The following is a 21904-nucleotide window of genomic DNA, read 5'->3' as shown; positions in this document are numbered from 1 at the left end:
AACTTGTATTCGCTGCCCCCATTACGATGGTGCAAGTTTTTCAGGGCCAAGTATATACTTCCTGAGAAAATGGTCTGAAGGCTGTAAAACCCCCGCTATGACCCCGTGTGTTCTGTATAGTGCGCGCGGTAACTCTCGAACGGATAAACAGATTCGATCCAAAATTTGGCAATATTATTTTGCCCAAAATTAAATCAAGTTCATTTCGTTTTTTCTTGCAACGACCCCTGTTACGATTGTACAAGTTCTTTTGAGTGGCAAATCCATACTTCTTGAGAAAATGACCGTTAAGCTGTAAAAATCCCCTACGGCCTGGTGCAAACGACAACTCCCGAACCGAATACTGCGTTGGTTCACACTTGGCATATCGTAAGTATGGACCAAATCGTAACGATTTGGTCCATACTTTACGCATCCTAATATATCTTCCATATATAGATGAGGTTCGAGTATGGACTATATTTGTCCACTACTTCGGGTACCTATCACACAAAAGTACGGATAAGTTCACTTTAAGACCTGCTCTCGCATCACTTTGATTTTTGTTGAAGCGACTTGCATTCGCTGCATCAATTACGACGGTATAAGATTTTTTCAGTCCATACTTCTTGAGAAAACAGCCCGAAAGATGAGGAAACCCCTATGGCACCATATGTAGTGTATGGAGAGCACGATATATCTCGAACTGATCAACCGGTTTGGTCCAAAAGTTTGGCCTTTGTCATATCTTGTAAAAGTTTTAGTTCGAAGATAGGCAATACCGGTCCACAACTTCCGATATTTCACCCGAATATTTAAAAAATGTCACTTAAATTGTATGCACGATATATCATGATCAAATTTAGTCCAAACTTTGGATCTCCTAATATTTTGTCCAAATTTAGTTTAACTTCTAAAATGGAGTTACCTTAGTTTAAGGTCTGTTCTCCTCTGCAACACTTTTGAACTTTTATCCTAGTCCATATATTCGTCGGCAAGTTCAAAAAAGGCCACAAAATACTGAAACGACTCTAAATACATTCGATCTGTCCGAAGATGAAAATTTCAATTCACATATACCCTCAGATCTCTGTCGGCAAAGCCGACTGATAATTTTCTACTTGTTTTATTTTATTTTTTCACCAAAGTAGCTCAAAGTGTGGCCTTTCAGATAAAAACAAAATCTTCTAAAAAGATTGGTGGATTTATTGTTAGAAATCATGGAAAAAGTTTTTTTTTCGTGGTAATAAGTGGCCATAACACCTCAATAAAATAATTGAACAACAACAATGGGACAAAGTCAGACAATTTTGAAAAACAAAATACATACATGATACATGTTATTTCCCAAAATTTTTCTATTTTTAAAATTGATTATAAAGGAATAGTATTAATTTTGTTTGTTGGGTTACTTTGCTACTATTTATACCTTATCGGATAGATATTCATATCTAAGCCCAACGTCATTTTGACAAGTTAAGCTTAACTAATTATCCATTTTTTTTGTTATTAAGAAACCGTGGTGTATAGCTGTTGGATATAAAAACGATATACCTACATTAAGACGAAAATAATTATGTATGCAAAATCAAATATGAGGTGTAATTATTGATTGAAATTATAATTATGGTCTTAAGCCTCATTCTGAGAACAATTTCATATTCAATTTTATGGCGTTTTGGAATATTCCTTCGCAACATTGCCCTTGCGAAAAGTAATTAACAGACACAAATGATGTTGTATCCACCCTAATACATTTTTGCATGTTACTATATGCAATGTATAGGACATGTAAAGACGAATTTCAAGTATATGACGTGTCTATGACAATTTTTTTTCTCGGTTTCACATACCCGTTAATTAATTTATTGTTTTCGTATGCATTTCATTGTTGCACTCTCTTTTACTCTTCTTTTCATTATATTTGTAGAAATTTCTTTGTCATAGCTGTAATAAACTTTAGCAAGAAAAAAAAACAAATATTGTAATACAGTTGTCTTGTCACAATTTTATGAAGATTACTACAATTCATTTACAACTGCTTGCAAAGTGAATAGTTGTCATTTTATAATTACATACATAGATGTAATTTATATTAGTAGAAATTTAATATGAAGAGTATGTAATGAGAGAGTGTGCCATGCAATATTTTGTACTTGTCAAATTCATTTTAATTATAACATTTTCCGCTGCACATACCGCTGCAATGTACAATTTGTGAAATGAAAATCTTATAGAAATTGTCACGCATATGCAAAACTGGTGCATAATAATTAAGAAGCAAACTATGGATTGTGTTAAGTCAGGCATAAGAAGTAGTTTTAATGAAAATTATTTTGTTACGGTAGCTTTGAAGATAATTCCAAAGGGTTTTAGAAGCAAATCATTTTTGAACTAAATATTTGTAAGATCTTTTAATAAGTAACTAGTCTCACTCCTATTATATTTTTCAACTTGTTCTAAATAGAAAAAATCCTTTATCCACCAAGTGGCAAATAGCTGAACTAACACACATCCTTCCACTCAATCGCTAGTGACCGAATAAGAACAAAAAAAAATTCCAATAAGATTTAAATTTCTCACTCACCGCACAAACACCACTCACCCCACATACCAATTGCAAAGCGGCATATTCACAAAATAAAATAATATTTTCTACCCTTCCAACCCCTTTCGTTTCACTGAAGTTTGTGTCTTAAGTCTTTTGTTTTTATGCATCCAACTGCATGCCATTCATTCATTGATGATAATTTGACGCTTCGTCTGTACATAATAATGTTATTATACAATGATGATGATTTTTCGATATTATTGTAATTAACATACAGCCAACCAGCCAGCCATTCAGGCAGGCTGCTAGCTAGCTAACAGGCAAACACAATGTAAGCTATGTTTAGCACTTAATAACCTCAATTGTTATTACAGATATTATACAAAATGGTATATTTGTCTAGCAACAAAAGACACCGAGAGCCAGAGACAGACGGACTGATATAGACCATGCAGACAGTTATACCGACTGTTATACCAGAACAGCAACAACACTAACAACACCAACATCACCGGCATTCATGATACTTAATATTATTTCTATTATTCAACACTAATTACCCATCAACCGCATATAGCCAACACTAAATACAAACAACAATTGTTGTTGTTGTTGTGATCATGTTACTGCTGCTGTTGTTGCTGCTGATCATAATGATCACCAGCATGTCGTTTACTATTATCATCACCTGGAGAGCAACTAACCAGCCAACAGCCAATACCAGATTACCAACCATGGCATGTGGTAGAGTAGTGTTGCGGCAGTCGTTAGTCACCTTAGTGGTGATATTGTTGTGTCTGAGGAAATATTTGCTTAAAGTTTGGAACGAAACATTTTGGCTGCACTATGTCTGGTAAAGTTTTTAAACAATTACACAAGTTTACAAAAATGTTTCCAGCCAATGATATAAACTATTTAATAGCAATGTTTATTAGACGTATTTACACTATAAGTGTATCCAATGGCAGGCATGGCCATATGTTGCGAATAGTAAAATCGGACAACTTTGTAGGGGTTGTGGTAGAGTCTCGAATCAAAAGTCCAAGTGCTTATGTTCCTTGGGTTGAACCAATTCCATGCTCATCAATGATCGAGAAAGGTCTTGAGCTTAGGCTTTAGGTTACGCACTGGCGGGTGTGCTTCCGCACTACAAGGCCGATATTACTGACATACAGGAAATGTGAGGAACGCAATCACATATAAAAGTAATATAGTATTATTATGCTATTATATAAAGCACGAGTTTGGTTTCTGATTTGTAGTTAGTCGGAGGTTAAAACACGTGATATCTTTTTTTAACCGGCGGATGGAAGTCATGCTGCAATTCGGATAAAATCTAAACTATTCTATGCGATGCCCAAGTGCCCAAATTAAATTTAGCACTCACCGTGAAACATCCGACATCGAATTGAGGCTCAAAGGTTTTGTAGCGGCAAAAGACATGGTAGTCAGAAGCTCCAGCATTAAACAACTCTGTATAAATAAAATTACATGTCAGTTACCCGATCAAAAGACATGAAACCATGAAACGTTGTCAGTGATTGAAGACTTTCATGGAGTAAGTTGTAAGTACGATCTGTCCTAGGAGCAAATACTGACCTGGATCACTACCTCTAAACTATAATGGAGTAGTTAAACCTTGCCTGTCACCCGTGGGGATGACTTCTGGTAACACTAGATGTCCTATTGAAACAGAAATTTAGCTAAAAATTTCAAAATAGATAAAATCGACAGTATACTTTTTTATGGATGCTACACCATGGACCCATGTCTAAAATTTTTGTGCACGATTTTTTACCCACCTGACCACTTTTTCAAACTTACTTAGGTGGCTCTGCTTACGCACAGAACATTTGTCCCATATGCCGAATTAAGAATAGATTTCCATCGTCACCTATCTCTAGCTATCTCTTGCCAGTTTGAGGGATACCGCGATATTCGACGTCATCTTTTACCTGTTCTTTCTATCGAAGTCTTGGCCTACCAGTTTTTCGTATACCACCTTGTGGCTCGTGTTCATACGCCATGGCCAAGCCAACGCAATCGTTGCAACTCAATACGGTAAACTATGTTGAAGCCAGGAACCAACTTCAACTGTTTATCAGAGCTCCATGGATGCATTGCGCGTCGACATCATCAGCTTGACCTTGTCGCCGTTTACTGCCAGACTCACTTTAGCAGATTGTCCTTCTACCTTCTTAGAGGTATCAGTTACTTCTTTTACTGATTGACCCATGATGTCAATATCGTAACATGTGGCTATTGTAAAACCTTTTCCAGCAGGATGTTGAACATATCACCCGAAAAGCTGTCTCCTTTTCCGTAAAGGGTTGTTGAAGTCAGCTTTATAATCGATAGAAGCCGCTTTGGTATGTCCCAATGTACGTTTTAGTCGATCGCACAATATCCCTGACTCTATATTATAAACAATATGGAGCAGGACAAGGACATAAGCCTTGTAGGTAGAGCTCTCAGTCTTATCTCCTTTCTTGTGGACGGAACACAGGATGTTGAAGCTCCAATCGTCGGGTTAGCGTTCTTCCTGCCACACTGTCTGTATCATTTACCAATTTACCTTGCTGATCTTTACAGGAGGATGTGCCTGTGTCAAAGCCATCATTTTGATGTTTCACTCGTTTTAGAATTTTCGGACTTTATTCTGGCTCCTGTACATCTCGATTTTTTCATATTCACGATTTTCCATTTCTCTCTTTTTTCCGCGGAAAAGACGGAACTATTCTAGGCGATTTCCTCTCCAATTTTCTCCCGATACCAATCTCCTGCGCACGCGTTGCTATTGATTGTAAAGTAGCCCTATATGCCGATTCTTTTTTCTTCGGCAGCAGCAGGACACTGCTGGCCATACCATTGATTCCTTGGTGGAGATCTCTGGTATCCAAGTACTGAGTTTGCGGATGTTTGCATGGAGTGGGCATTGTGCTGATTGTTGTTGTTGTTGTAACAGTGTTCTATTATTATGTTTGTATGTTCGTTCTCCTGTTCAATCTGGCTCTGGGTCTATCTCCAGTCCAGGAAAGTGGCTACTTCGATGGGATGTAACCACAGATCCACTGGAGTTAGATGAGTAGGTTTGGCGGGGCAGTTGAATAGGTGTTTAGTATCGTGCGGGCCCACGTCGAATACTGGACAGATGTCTTTCATGGTGCGATCGATCCCCGCCCAATAGGAATTAAGGCGACTGCAATATCCCGAGCGTAATTGAGCCAAAACTACTCTGGTTTGTCGTGACAGCTGACCTCTTCAGCTGCGATAGATGGGGGATGTACTCCGATGACTGCATTCACACAATAATTGCTTATGGCCTTAGCAATTGTGTCCGTGTGAATGGTGTTCAAACCTGCCTGATATGCCTGTTGATCTAGAGGTTATCTCCTATATTATTGGACCTGTGTCTCTAGAGCATGAATATCCTTCTTGATATGCCTGGATGTATCGGTGGCCAGCAGATGGTGATTGGGATGGCTCTCACGGTAACACCCGAACTAGTACTGCAACGATAGCATCGTATTATGTTGTCGTACTGGAAGAATCGTTGCCTCCTCATATAGATGGTCCACTGTAGATTTGAGGAGGCACCCTGTTGCTGTTCTCAAGGCGGCGTTCTGACAAATTTGAATCTTATCCCACTGCGTGTCACATAAATTCGGGGACCAAGCTGGCGCCACAAAGCTTACCACAGACCGACCTATCGCTTTATACGTGGTCAACAAAGTTTCTTTATCTGCACCCAAAGTGCTGCCGGCTAGGGACTTGAAGACCTTGTTCCTACATTTCAGTTTATCGCAGATAGCTGTGGCATGCGAGGACGATGTGAAAGTGGTGTCGGCTGTGACCCCTAGAATTTTGGGGCAGTTTGTGGTCGGAATTCTGCTACCATCGACCCTGATATTCAACTCTCTTCTATACTGTGCCGTCCATGTGGTGAACAGAGTGGCCGGCGATTTAGTGGCGGATATCTGCATATTCCTAGCGTGGAAAAGGTGGTAAGATCGGTTAATTAGGAGTTCAGTCTCTCACAGATGTCATCAATGTAGGTACCTGACGCCAAGATCGTACAATCATCCGCATACGTTACGATCTCAATGCAGTCTGGAGGGGGGCGGAATACAGGAAAGGTAGAGGTTAAACAGTTCCGGAGATATCACCCCTGCTTGGGGAACTACCTGTTTCCCTCTACGCGGCTTGGATTTCTTGTTCCTGAATTTCACATACGACTGGCGACCACACATATAGTTGATTATCCAACGTTTCAGACTTGGCCGGAGGGTTGTCTGCTCGATGTCCTCGAACAGCGTGGAGTGCTTGACAGTATCAAAGGCTTTTGCTAAGTCAACCGCCACCATCACTGTTCTATCACACTGCCGATCCTGGTTGAGTCCTCGACAAATATGTGTAGAGATGGCGTGCAGCGCTGTTGTCGTGCTGTGCTGCTTACGGAATCCATGCTGATGATCGGTAACTTGATAGCTATATGGCTAATGCTGGGGAGGACTAAGTCCTCAAGGGTCTCGCTACAGGTGACAAAAGCGAAATCGGCCTTTGTTGGATCCTTGCCTGGCTTCACTAGCGGGACCACGGTGCCCATTTTCCAGACTTCGGGAACAATAAGGGTGGCTAGCGACAGGTTGAAAACTTTAGTGAGATATTCCATTACCGGCTCATCCACCTGTTTCAACATTACCATGGAAATTTCGTCAGGCCCCAACGCTTTGGATGATTTAGCGTGCCTGATGGCATTCGCAACAGCATGCATTGTAAACTGTGGTGGTTCATCCTCGGCAGGAAGAGATCTAATGCGACGTAACACTCTTCTCTTCGCCCTGTCACTCTCGGGGTGCTCGACAAAATGTCGATTGAAGTAACTTGCACACTAGGGCTATAACCAAAAAATACCACCACATAGCCGTGTAGAGCATGGAAAACTATTATGAAACACGGCGTCAATTTTTCTCTATCGCGAAAAAAGTTTCCGCACCAAATGCATTGAAGTTCTGTAATGCATTTTTTTTTAATTTTATCTGTCATAACAACATATTTGCTTTTCATTAAAATTTTTATTTTTTTGTAATCTAATTTAAAATCATTATCAAAGCGTTCTGGACCAATTTCTTCTCAAATCGCGCCATTTCGGACCACATTAGGATTTTTTGACACTATTGCAATTTTTGGTTTTTCTTTATAAACTCGTGAATTTTATGTTTATATTTTTTTCACCTATCGGACCAGGGAATATGGGGTCATTTGCAACGAATTCCCGAAAGTTATAGGCTGTTTTTGTTGACTTTGCTTGTGAGAATCGTATTTGTTTTCTACAAAAATACAACACCAGTACCATGTGGGGAATTTTGTCCTAATAATGAAAACGCGTTTCTAAGATCGATTCGGTGAAAAAAGTCTCCGCACCAACATTGATTACTAAAACCCTTTTGATGCTTTTTCTACTTATAATTTTAAATTTGCTTTGTTTGAATAAATACTTATAGAAAAAAATACAATTCTCACAGGCAAAGTCAACAAAAACACATGTACACTGAGGTGGCAGTCGCTGGCCGGAACGATGATATTGTGTGGTCCCGGGTCAATCCGGTACAGAGAACCCGCTGCGGTGTTGTTCTTTGATCTGGAGACAACCAGGTGACCTTATGAATATCGAGATGTTTTAATCTGGTACAGCCGCTGCAAAGTCTATAAGACTCATTCCATTGTTTCACTGTGGAGACTGAATTTTTCGACTGATGTGCCAAAGATAATCTCCTTTCCTAGTTTGGCATTAAAATCGCCTAGAACAATTTTAACGTGATGGACAGGTCAACGGTCATATATATCTTCTTAGCGCTTGTAGAATATATCTTTGGTTGGTTCGTCCTTGTGTTTGGTTGGAGCATGAGTGCATGATGATAAAGCTAATTTTGAAGAATTTTGCTTCTATCGTATTGAAGCAATTCTTTCATTTACTGGGGTGAAGCCGGATACCAGATGTTTTAACCTCTAACCAACTACAAATCCTCAGCTATAACACAGCGCCTCACCTTTAGGTGTTGTTGTGACGCCTTACCCAATTCATCATATTTCCTGTATGGCAGTAATGTCGGCGTTGTACTTTTCAAGTACATCTGTCAATGCGTAAACTGCATAGTAGGCTGTTCTTTTCTAGGTGACACCACGGGAGATCAGTGTCCACTTGAGATGAAAGAGGGACCAAGATAAATCCTGGGCTTTGCAATGTTAAATTCGGTCAAGACCTTGTTTCTTGTTATCTTTCGTCCCCTACTTCAAACGCATTTCTATAAAATCAAAGTCACTGTAAACAACTCAACACGTGGTCTTACGTCAAACAGTACTGAGACAATGGGTCTCATGCATAAAACGTGAGCTTGAGCTCAGACTCGATTTTTTGAGTAAAAGGTGCTTGTCGTATGCATAATAAAATTTGATGTATTTGCTTTTACTCACTGCTCACGTTTGATCTCTTCTTGCTCAGTTTGAACTTAGAAGTTGAAGTTAGATGAGATTGTGCTCATTTTCATATGCATAAAAACAAGGTTTTGCTTAATTTTGTGGAGCATGCCTTTTAGTTGACTCGCGTACACTAAAAAGGAATCATGGCTGAATATTTTGTACCACAAATAAATAAAAAATGTTATCAACAGCGTAAGACAAATTTAGCAAGTGAGGATAAAAAATTATACAGGTTTGTAATCTTAATTATTATTTTTTATATAATTAATAATAAAATGATAAATACATATATTTGATGGTAGTAGCATTTGCTGGTTAGCGAATTATTTTTTTGAGGAGTCAGAAGAAAGACGTGGTGGTGCCCTCAGCAACATTGATAAAATTCGACTCTATTTAAGATTCTGTGCAGATCCTGGATTCCAAAATGGTATAGCCACAGATATTGGAGTCCATCAATCAACTGTGTTGCGAACAATTGCGGAAGTTGCAAAACTTATATCTGCGAAAGCAAGCGAATGGATAAAATTCCCGAAAGATGCAGATCAAGTAAAAGATTGTCAAAGGAAATGGCAGGCAAATTATTGCTTTCCATTTGCAATTGGAGTTATTGATTGTACTCACATAAAAATTAAAAAACCCACAAACCCACCCTGTTTTATTCAAGTCTATTTTATTTTTTAAGCGACATTTCATATTAGCTATTTTTTATTATATTTTTTTTTCCGTTATTTCTATTCCAAATTTTTGCTTCATTTCTTTGACACATGTTTCTATTGTTTCTTTTTTCTTATTTTTAATGCTTGTAACTGACTTTTTTCAAGTAAATATTTATTTTCTTTAATTTTTTGTACTAAAAATTTAGATATATCGTCGGTTTCTATTTTATTATTATTTGCTTCTACTTCTACTTCACTTCCACTTGACGACATGTTTGCACTTCAATAACAATTAGACGTTTGATCTCAATTTACTCAAGTAATTGCAATTGGTTTGAGCTCATTTTTATGCATACGAAATTGAGCAAAAGCTGTTGCTGTTCGATCTAACTCCACTTACGAGCAATTGCTTACTTGACTCAACTCATCGCTTTTACTCGTTTTTATGCATAAGACCCAATGTGATTGTAGTACTCACGATTTCGCATTTTTAATGTATAAGTCAATCTTGTAGTATTCATAGGATAGCAGCAATCTGCGCTCAAAGTCAACATGTTTGTGCGTACATTTTTCTAAATATATATCACCAATATTTTTGAAAATTTAACATAGCTGAAGCCAAGGTTTACCCTTTTAGAAGACGCGACTTTTGATTCTATATTATATAAATTAAACATTTTTCGATCAAATGAAATGTTTATGGACGTGGCAAAAAATATTGACCTTAAAAGATAATTTGCGTGGAAGCTGTGACTACATTAATGTAAAAAATGGGTTGAAGCCAACATGTCTTTTTTTGTTTTCTCTCGATTTGTGATTAAACCACACTTTCCACGAGTTTCCTGTCAAAATAAAAGTAGAAGCAAACTAAATAAGGATCATCTCACTAATGTATTACTTTTCAAAATTTCATCTGCTTCTACCATTAAATGATGCTGACATTTTGAAGCCAGATTTACAGTGTTTTTTAAATTTTCTTCCAATTTCATTCCGCAAACAGATTATTCAAAAAATTACATATAGGATTGTAGAACTCGCGATTCTGTGTTATTTGATACGACTATTGTGAATGTAGTTTGATCAGCTTCGTAGAAATCGGCATTCAAATGCGGAAATTTTGTGCGAACATTTTTTTAAAAATCATATTTTTCGGGCCTAATTTTTACAATTGTCATTCGATTTCCTCGTACTTGATTGCACATTTTAGTTTTTTACGTTCCGGATCCAATAAACCATTCCCCAAATCTCCAAATTAGAAAAATCACCTAAAATTGTTTTTGAAAATATCGCGTATTTTGTCGCGTTTTCTGCGGTTCGTTTCCACTGAACAACTAGTACAGCATCTTCGTTTTAGCGGAAACACAGATTTGAAAACTTCACTGATAAGGGAGCTACAATAATTTTATCACAAAAAATAGTGTGTGATGCTACATCCACGGTTCTTGATTGATCGCTTTGAAATAGATTTTTATCGATGCAGATTTTCATGGTGGACATTGAATTCGGATGCGGACAAAAATTGTATGCACTTTGTGCAAATTAGCGATATTTTATAGGTTTTTTAATGCTAAGATGCAGCCGATGCTACATCTTAGCTTCCAAATTAAATTTCGAAAAATATATACAAATTAAAAGATATGGTCTGCTGTTCATGAAAATCACGTGCGGACAAAATGATTTTGAGAATTACGCGATTTACACGTATATTAATATGCATATAAATTTAAATGGGTTATTTTACCTCTATTTCCATTTCAGAAACCTTAAAGTATATCCTCAGGAACCCAATAATCTTCCTCAATGGGAAAGCTTTAATATAAATGTCTATAAAGCAAAATCCGTCTATTTTATTGGGAGATTTAAGCAAAATGAAGGAAGTATTCCTATAGATTTTTACAATATTTTCTACTACATAACGCATGTAAAAAATTATTTTTTTAAACAAAAAAATATTTTTTTTACGAAATTTTGTGCTTATTTTGGTTGTAACATCGAAACTATAACATCAATCTGTATGATTGTAGTCTCATTTGAATCGCCGTGAAGTTTTGATCCACAACAAATTTTTATGTAATTTTATGACCACTAAATGGGCCTTAATTTTGAAAAAAGTTGACTTACATTCAATAATTTATAAATTTTCTGTACATTGCGCGAATTCTGTGTAACATTTTGCAGGTATTATGCAATCTACTCGCTGAAGTCACTTCGAGAGAACTTTTGTGTAACAATTGTGCTCATTAAAATAATTAGTGTTTTTATAATATTTTCTATCTTAAAAAGCGAAATAAAATCGCCATAACTTTTGTCCGCAACAACCAAAAATTGGCTCGCGAGCAGATTCGTACTGGGAATTTTTTTTCTTAACCTACATATCAAAAATCTTTGATGTAGCGCGAAAAAAATTTATCCTTTTTTTCTGAAATGGAATATGAAATAATTGACAATATTCGTGATATATATTTTTTTATTCAACATTATGGTGTCATTCAATTATGGTGGAAACCTGCTTAAAATTACTTTTTTTTGCGTTCTGAATGAATGGCGCATCCCAGTCGGGCAACTAGATAGGCGGATATAATATTCTCAAATTTCGAAAGTTTGCAAAAAATGTTTTTGAAAATATTGCGTATTAAAACGCGTATTGGATGTGTCAATTCTACTTAAATAAATAGAGCGATACGCCTGTTTAAAATGTGCGAAAACAGATTTGTAAAAACTATCGCGAATTCAGAGATATAGTAGATTGTTTCTACAAACTGAGTGCGATGCTATATACATGGTTCTTCATGGATCGCATTGAAACGACATAAAATGGTTATATTTTTTAATGGATTTCATTGAACTCGGATGCACATAAAATGTAAATGTACTTCGTGGAAATCATGGCAATTTTACTGTTTTTGCACCGTAATATACAATAGATGCTGTATGTCAAATAAAAGGGATTGATTCGCTGTTTTTAAAAATAGGATGCGCATCATGTCATATCCAATATTACGCCGTTTCTATGCGTTTCAAGTGTTGTAATATTTATTTTACCTTTTTTTTTAATTTTATGCTCCTAAGGAGATCAAGGATATTCCTCACTTCTTAGAAAGAAAGAGGATCTGATCGTTTGTATAATAAAACAAATGACGCTTGTAAACTAAAGAAACTGCTCACTGCCACAAAGAACGATATGAAGAGATGGATGAAATCTTCCATATAGCGCCCTCCTTGTGTTTGGTATTGACAATATTTGCAGACCAAGGACATTGCCTTCCATGTTGCAACCGACGTCAGCTTTAAAACAGGGATGGCATGGATCGGTGAGGAAGCTAACAGCGGCTACAAGAAGGTCATAATCACACTGATAAGGGACCCGAAGGAAGAATAATCGAAACCCTGCTCTTAACATCACTTTCTGTGAGAAATACTCGCCCTATATATTGGAATATTTTGGCGTCGTTTTTTTTTTCAAAGAATTCTCTGGTATTTCAAAACTCCATGCAAAATCCAACAAATATAAAAATCAAGTATGCCAGTGTCATTACTTAGTCATATGTTACAGTTTTTTATTGGATTTTTTAAATCGTTAACGTTTTTAAATTTGTAGTTTATGTTGTTGTTGTTGGTGGCATTTTTTATATTTACCTCTCCATAACAGTATTACAAAATACTTTGTTATTTTTTGCGCCATGCTCTTGTTACAAATCGAAAAAATAATCACAAATAACAACAACTAAGCTAAACTATTTGTGGCATGAACTAACAACAAAGCTAACTGAAGAAAAAAAATTTTAAACTATAATATGTTTTGGTCCATTCGACATGCAATTGATGGTCGCACATTTTTTGCAGACAATTTTCTATACCCACGTATAACTGGGTATAACGTCACTATGGTGTTGTGATGCTGTTGTCTTTTTTATGATTCATCATTAGTTTGAAATACAAGCAAGAAACAGCCTCCATGGCAAATGGCATCTCAGTCTCTCGCCTCAGTCAATTCATTGTGGATATTTAACATCTCCATTTAGTCAATGGGTGTTGGGTGTCTACTTCGTCGAAGCATCATAGTTGGTCTTTTGATTTTTTGTTTCTTAGACAACGTATGGCTATTTAACATTTGAGGCGTTCAGAGCACACTTCGACTAACTCCATAAAACAAAAAGTTGAGAAAAGCAATGATGAAATGTATATTGTTTTTTAAAATTCCCCTGATGATATGGATTCAAATATATAATGTAGAATGCATAATAGCAGGTATAGCTTTCATCTAACGGTATATAAAATAAAATAAAAAAAATAGTCAACAAACAATCGTTAGTAATGTTGTGGTAATGGTGGAGTTAGTCGAAGTGTGCACTGAAAAAAGTAATAAAGTTAGGTCTTAAATTTTTTTATTAACGAAAAACTTAGTTTTATTCACATATATTACAGGTTTTACATAAAAATTAATCTTGGCAGTTCGGTTATAAAACAATATTTGTAATTAATTGATGTTAGCTTTATGTTAGCGGCATTCTTCATGGCTAGGTTTACGACGTTTCCGACGTATGTTATACACGTCAAAAATGTATGTCATATACGTCATAATTTTCTTAAGGCCATCTATGGTTTCAACAAGAGCATTGCATGTTAAAATGTATACGTTGCGAGCAGATCTACATTTGAATGTGGAGTTAATCGAAGTGTGCACTGAAAAAAATTGCATATTATTCAGTGGTCAATAAAAACTTGTTATTTAAAGGTGCCCATCTTTATTATTCAGGAAAGATATTATATTCATAAATAGATATGGCTATATCAAAGGCTTTGACACTAAAATCTCAAATTTTTAAAAAAGTGGAGTTAGTCGAAGTGTGCACTGAACGGCTCATTTATTACCCCCAGCTCCACCCATAGATTGCACCTAACGTGTGACGGAGAAGAAGAAGAAAAAAAAAACAGAAATATGGATACCTTGCAATAAGTGCCATTATGTGTTAAAATATTAAATTGCTTTGTAATTTTGTTTTTTTTTTTTTTTATTTAAGATATTATTAAGAATTTGCGATTATTGTGTATTTTTAAAGCAATAATATTTAAATAATGTAAATTTAATTAAGTTTTGAATATACGTATGTTGTTGTTATAGCAACGCAAATATGTTCATCCGTTATGTGTAGTTTTCAGTTATTCGGTTCCTCTGTGGCCAGATTAAACAAAATCCTGTAATCTGGATTGCCTGTGTCCATAAAGAGCCGGGAGACAGGCGATGAGCCGTATCGTGCGGTCTCTGTCTACATGCAGGGTATGTGTTGGATATTGTGCTGTCAACTCGGGCCAATACAAGATCGTCTGGATCTTGATTGTGCTACAACCACTCGTGCTTGCCTTGAAGCTGGCGTTCTTCTGCTGCGATGGATAGAGGGTGGTGTTCGAGCACGGCATTCACACTATGCTTTTCGACTGTTCCTTTGGATCTCTAGAATCTAGAGTCTAGATCAGCATCAGACAACCCATACCAACGTACATTGCGTTGTTTGCATTAGTATTAGAGACATAACATGCTTAATAGTCATTTCGCTAAAGGGACGCAGACACAAAAAACAAAACAAGCGGCACACAACCTTCTTCATTGCCTGCTCAGCTGAGACTAAATTGTTTTGTTCTCTCCACATGTAGTATACGTGAATAAATGAACGCGGGCACTCTTTGCCTGATGCTGCTCTAGATGATAAAAATCTTGCCTGAGTGGGATAAGGCCCTCCGCAAGATTGTGAAAAGGATACTCATGGGGATATCACACACAGGTGACATAGTGCATCGACAACATCTTGTTGTACTGTTGCACCGGTAAAATTTTCGTCTCTTGGTGAAAATGATCCAATGGTCATGAGGAGGTAAACTGTTGCAGTCCTCAGGGCGGCATTCGGACAGGTTTGAATATTATCCCACTACGTAGCACTACACAGTCCGGCATATTACTTTATAACAGGCAAACACCCCAAGTGCTGCCAGCTAGCGACTTAATGATCATGGTCTCACTTCTGATCTTCGGTACACCCAATAATTTGGGGTAATTCTTATTTCCCCATCTTGGAGAACTCACTGTTTCAACCTTTTGGTCTTCGACTTCTAGACTCCAGCAAATATATGTATATCGAGCAGCTACCGTCGGGATGACGTTCTGGAAAATTCTCTCCACAACCTCCGTCTATGTCGTCTATGAAGACGATTTTAAGATCGTCTATAAAGACAACTATGGGTGACGTAGGGGATGAAAGATACCAAGGAACGGTCCTGACCGGCTTTAACATGGTAAAGTCACGGATTTATCTTGGTCCCTCTCTCATCTCACGTGGACACTGACCTCCCCGTAGTGTCACCTGGGGTGCTGCCTTTAACACCCGTTAAAGGTAGTGAGCTAACATGTGCCGCGCGTTCACCCATAAGAACGTTAAAAACATGGGTTTGGGCATCGGGCTAGTAAGTAAGAAACATATGACCGTTGTCCTGCCCATGACATTAAAATTGTTCTAGGCGATTTTAATGCCAAAATTGGAAAGGAGAATATCTTTGGACAAACAGTCGGGAAATTCAGTCTACATAGTGAAAAATCAGACAATGGAATGATGCTGATAGACTTCGCAGCGGCAAAAAACATGGTAGTTAGCAGTAGCAGATTTAAGCATCTCGATATGCATAAGGGCGCTTGGCTGTCTCCAGACCAAAGAACAATAATTCAAATTGATCACGTTGTGATAGATGGAAGCCATTCATCGAGCGTGTTGGATGTACGATCGTTCCGAGGAGCAAACATAGATTCGGACCATTACCTCGTTGCAGCAAAGGTACGTACCCGCAAATAAAGTACGGACAGACACAACACGAAAGTTGGACATCGCTAAGCTGCACACACAACAGATGGCCACAGCATATTCCACTCAACTGACCCAATTGCTTAAAAAAAGCGCTTCTCGTCCCGATAACATATCAGGACAATGGCTAAATATTGCCCACTCCATGCAAACAGCCGCAAAATCAGTACTTGGATACCAGAGACCACACCAAAGAATCCATGGTATGACCAGGAGTGCAACAAATAGGGCTACTTTACAATCAGTAGCAACGCGTAGCGCATGAGAGAGGTATCGGGAGAAAAGGAGAGTGGAGAAACGACTTTTCCGCAGGAAAAAGAGGGAGGAGGAAAAGAGGGAGTGTAAACAAATAGAGATGTACAGGAGACAGAATGAAGTCCGAAAATTCTACCAAAGAGTGAAGCATCAAACTGATGGCTTTGGTACAGGCATATCCTCCTGTAGAGACCAACAAGGTAATTTGGTAACTGATACAGATAGTGTACTCAGGATATGGAAAGAACAGTTTTCCAAACTATCCGATAGCAGTGAAGACGGCGAAGATACCACAGATCCAATCCCAGAAGATGGTATTGAATGTATACCGCCCAGCCAAGATGGGGTAAGGACAGCAATAAACCGGCTAAAGAATAATAAGGCAGCAGGAGCCGATGGCTTACCAGCCGAGCTGCCCAAAACCGGAGGCGACACGCTGATAAGGTGTATTCATCAGCTAGTTAACACCATCTGGCAGGAAGAACGAGTACCCGACGATTGGAACCTGAGTATCCTGTGCCCCGTCCACAAGAAGGGAGATAAGACTGTATGCTCTAACTATAGGGGTATAAGTCTACTCCCTATTACCTACAAGATCGTGTCATGGATATTGTGCGAACGACTAAAGCCTATGGTCAACGAGATAATTGGACCATACCTATGCGGCTTTAGACCTGGCAAGTCCACCATTGACCAGATATTTACCCTGCGGCAAATCCTGGAGAAGACCCAAGAGATGCAGATCGACACCTACCACCTTTTTGTCGATTATAAAGCAGCCTTCGACAGTCCGCTGCGCTCAAAGGTATTCCAAGCCATGTCTGAATTTGGTATTCCCGCAAAGCTCATCCGGCTTTGCAAAATGACTTTAACTGACCCGAGGTCCTCAGTTAAAATAGGAAAGAACCTCTCCGAAGAGTTTGGTACCAAAAGAGGTTTCAGACAAGGAGACAGCCTTTCGTGTGACCTCTTTAACATCTTGCTGGAAAAGGTTATAAGAGAGGCAAACGTCAAAAGAAGTGGCACAATCTACACCAATAGTCACATGTTACTTGCTTATGCTGATGATATAGACATCATGGGTCGATCAGTAAAAGAAGTAACTGATACCTTTATAAAGGTCGAAGGAGAATCTGCTAAAGTGGGTCTGGCGGTAAACGGTGAGAAGACCAAGTTGATGGTGTCGACGCGCAATGCGTCCATTGAACTCGGACCGAATATGGAAGTTGGTTCCTATAATATAGAGGTAGTAAAAGACTTCGTCTACCTCGGCTCCGCCGTAAGCACAACAAACGACATCAGTTGTGAAATAAAAAGAGGATTTGTATTGGCCAACAGATGCTACTTTGGTTTAAGTAAGCAGTTTAAAAACGAAGCCACATATCGTCAAACAAAAATAACGCTCTACAAAACACTGATACTACCCGTGCTGATGTATGGCTCCGAAGCCTGTGTAGCAGACATGGCAGTGTTTGGTGTGTTTGAGAGAAAAATTCTTCGAAAAAAATACGGACCAATCTGCGTTGACGGTGAATATCGCTTCGCATGAACGACATTAAAGTCGTCTACGAAGACGACTTTAACGTCGTCTACGAAGACGACTTTAACGTCGTCCATGAAGTCGACTTTAACGTTGTCCATGAAGACGACTTTAAGGGGGTCTATAAATATGACTGCAACGTCGGTTATGAAGACGACATTAAGGTCGTCTATGAAGACGACTCTATGGTCGTCTACAAACACGACTGTAACGTTGTCCATGAAGACGACTTTAAGGTGGTCTATGAAGACGACTATAAGGTCGTCTACGAAGACGACAGCTCTCTGAAGCGGCGTCTACGAAGACGACTCTAACGTCGTCCATGTAGACTTTAAGGTCGTCTATGAAGACGATTTTAAGGTCGTCTACGAAGACGACAGCTCTCCGAAGCGGCAGCAGAGATAATATTCCGGAAAGTTCAATCTTGCAAACATTTCTGAGTACTTGAGCCATGTAAAATTTTTTCGAGTGGTTTTTTAAGATATGCCGTTCGGACTCAGTGATAAACAGTAGGTCCCATACCATTGAGCTAATATAAATCGAGGTCCACTTATTGATATGAGAAAAGTATCCTTTGTCTCTTTCGGGATGTTTGTGAAAAAATTACTATATTACCCGAGGATCTTAGCGACTGGGTAGATCTCTGATACGGTGATTGGGAAATTCCCTGACCCGCTACCAATCAGCTTTTCCATGCTTAGAGAAAAGTACGATGGCTAGAGATTATAAAGTCGGGTGGTCTGAGCCAACAGAAATGGCGGATTACCAGGACTACGTCATTTATTAGACTAGGTGCCACAATTGTGATATCTGACGAGTTATGGTAATCTCTACAAGTCCTCGTTGGAGTATCTTTGTTTACCCTGCAAAATGTCGACCTCAGATCCTCTGATCATTACGGAATGCCAAAGCTTATGATGAGCGTTCAAGTTCCCTAGCACCAGACGGATATTTCCCTCCAAAAATGAGGTAATATCAGGCATATCATCGCAAGGCTCAGTTCTTCATCGGCGGAATGTACAAATAAGAACCTCCGCATCGGCAGTCCCACACTGTTTCTCAGTAGAGTCAAGCTCTAGCGAGACTGGTGAATAAGGAAGGCGATCCTTCCGCAAAGCCATCGCTTAATTTCCTGGATGGCAGCAACCATGATGTTTCTCCGACTCATAAGACTACAATCTCGCAGACTTTGTTGCGGATACTGTTACAATTGCATTACCCAAGGTAAACTAAATGTTGGGGTGTAAAATGCTGCATCTGTTGCTATTGGGGAGATTGCGGGGTGCCTCATATTCAATTAGAGACACGATGGGAGATGTTCTCGCGCAGCAAGCATCAACTTCATCGCAGTAGTCCTGGAGGCGGGTAAGACCAGAACAGCCACGGTAGTGCGCCTATTCCTTACATTCATTATAAACAGATTCATGGCTCGGAATTCTTCTGTATCCCTACAGGGATCAAATAGCTCGGAGCAGGCATTCTGGGATATTCTGCCGCTACCATGGTAAAAACAAATACACAAACCGAAGCACAAAATTGTTGAGGTGACTGTCACTGGTCGAAGATTCCTGCGAGATAATTCGGTGTAAACAACTGACCCCTGTTTGATTGGGGTTGGATATTAATATTGTTCTTTTCTGCTCTTCACTCACAAAATGTCCGGGCCAACTTTGATTAACAGCTCAGTGGCTTTATATTTTCACAATGCCACCAAATTCTGAGAATAAACCCTAAACGTCAATTCACCCCAGAATATAGTTGAAAAATCCATAAGTTTAGACAAAATAATAATATTGAACATAGCACAATTTCAAGCCTGCGCATACAGCATCAGTTTTTTTATCTTCTTCTTTCAAACCTGCAACCAAAGTATGAAAACTAAATCATGGGAAAATATTTTAAAATCTCCAAAATAAAAAGAAGCAAACAAAAAACCGAAAATCAAATTATCTTGTGAACCTGGCACAACATTTTCATATACAAAACCTAAGACAAGAGCGACTACCACTAATATTCAAAAGGGGGCGATGTTCATGGCAACCTAACCAACAACCCAACCAGCCAGCCATCCAGCCAGGTTATTTTTAATATAATATTTTATTATTCATCATCAGGAACAATTTATCTCAAGTTCCCACCCGCTCATAATTAGCATCTTTTGGTGGTGGTTTGGTTTGGAGAAGTCAGGTTTGCATGTGGCGGCAGCTACTCCGTGATGGCAGAAATTTAAATTTAACATGAAAGGCTTGGGCTGTTTCTTCTCTCTCCGCCTATCTTTTGTGTACTGGCTTGGAACAGGAGGCGGAGGTTAAATTTGATGTAGAAGCAGGAGCAGCAGCGGCGACAACAACCACTGACGACGAATGACTACCAACATAACAGCAGCAATATACCAAATAATGTAAACCAAAAATAACAACAACAAAAACAGCAGCAGCAGCAACAACTAGCAAAAGATTTTGAAAACTAATTTCAGATATGCATCTCAAAACCACTTTTTTCTTGCATTCGTTTTTTGTTTTCTTTCTGATGTGTTGTGGCATAAGCGAATAAAACAAAATCATCCTGTAGATTGTTTGTAGTAACGTTGCACAATGTTGCCGTTGTTATTGTTATTTTTTGTGGTTCTTGTAACACGCCTTCGCTACAAGTGCACGTACTCTCCCTCCAAAAAAATAAAAAAGAACAAACTCTAAAAAAAGAATACCAAACCCGAAACAGAACGTCACATTTAAGGTATTACCATCATCATCAGAATTTTGCTTATTTTCGTCATCATCCAGTAATGCTCCACTACACTAGCTGAGGATCGTCAACAGCAGCAGAAGCAACCTGATGGTATACGAATATAAGCTTCTGTTAGAGAGGAGTATTCCTTGATGCCCCAACACAGAGAAATAAGACAATTTTTGAATGTTTGTTTGCATGGGAGAGAGTGTTCGAAGCAGAAGAAGATTTAGTGAATCGAAGCAGTCCTCATTGACTTGAATTAAATCCAAAATCATTTGTAAAGTGAATCAATCGCAGGACGTACTTTGTTTGTTCGTTAAGAGGGTCTTATTGAAATTTTGCAGGTTTAAAGATTCGGTAAAAAGTCAAAGGTTTCACGTCTTCGAATGTATTTTGATCTATCATAAAATTAATTCATCCAGAACAACGAATTTTGTTTAAAAGTGCACTTTGCAATATTGTTAAAAATCCAGTCTTTCTAAACCACATACTGACGGGAATCTTTATCACACTATTCAAAATCACGATTCGATGAGTCCAATAATTTTTAAAAAGGCGATCTTACGTAACGCCTTGCGGGCATATGGCTCAAAATGAATCTTGGGCGTTATGATCGTACAGACCACGGCCGTAGGCCCTATTTTTTTGTGCGTTATTATTTTTACAATGCCAGTAATAAAGTGTAACGTGGTTTTCTCGTCGGCTGGGGTAAGTCCAGTCGCGTCCACGGTCTCCATAAGGACCCACTAAACCTTACGAAATAAAAGACTAGTTTTATCCCTTCTAGGGGTTCAATCCGATGTTTATTGATCTAAATACTAGTATGTTCTAATTCAATGAAATGCGATATTGATCGGCTTCAGAA

At 38.3% G+C, this 21904-nt stretch overlaps 1 protein-coding gene across 1 annotated transcript in view; it reads right to left on the bottom strand.

Annotated features, from left to right (window-relative positions):
* Positions 1-21904, bottom strand: part of nub (nubbin) — a 327856-nt gene that overhangs the window by 170448 nt on the left and 135504 nt on the right. The window lies entirely within an intron of this gene.

This window comes from Musca autumnalis, unplaced genomic scaffold, assembly GCF_047663935.1.
Source record: "Musca autumnalis isolate F117 unplaced genomic scaffold, ASM4766393v1 scaffold_2, whole genome shotgun sequence".
Taxonomy (NCBI): domain Eukaryota; kingdom Metazoa; phylum Arthropoda; class Insecta; order Diptera; family Muscidae; genus Musca; species Musca autumnalis.
Note: the sequence above shows the minus strand (reverse complement) of the source record. Positions and strands in the feature narration are given on the sequence as shown.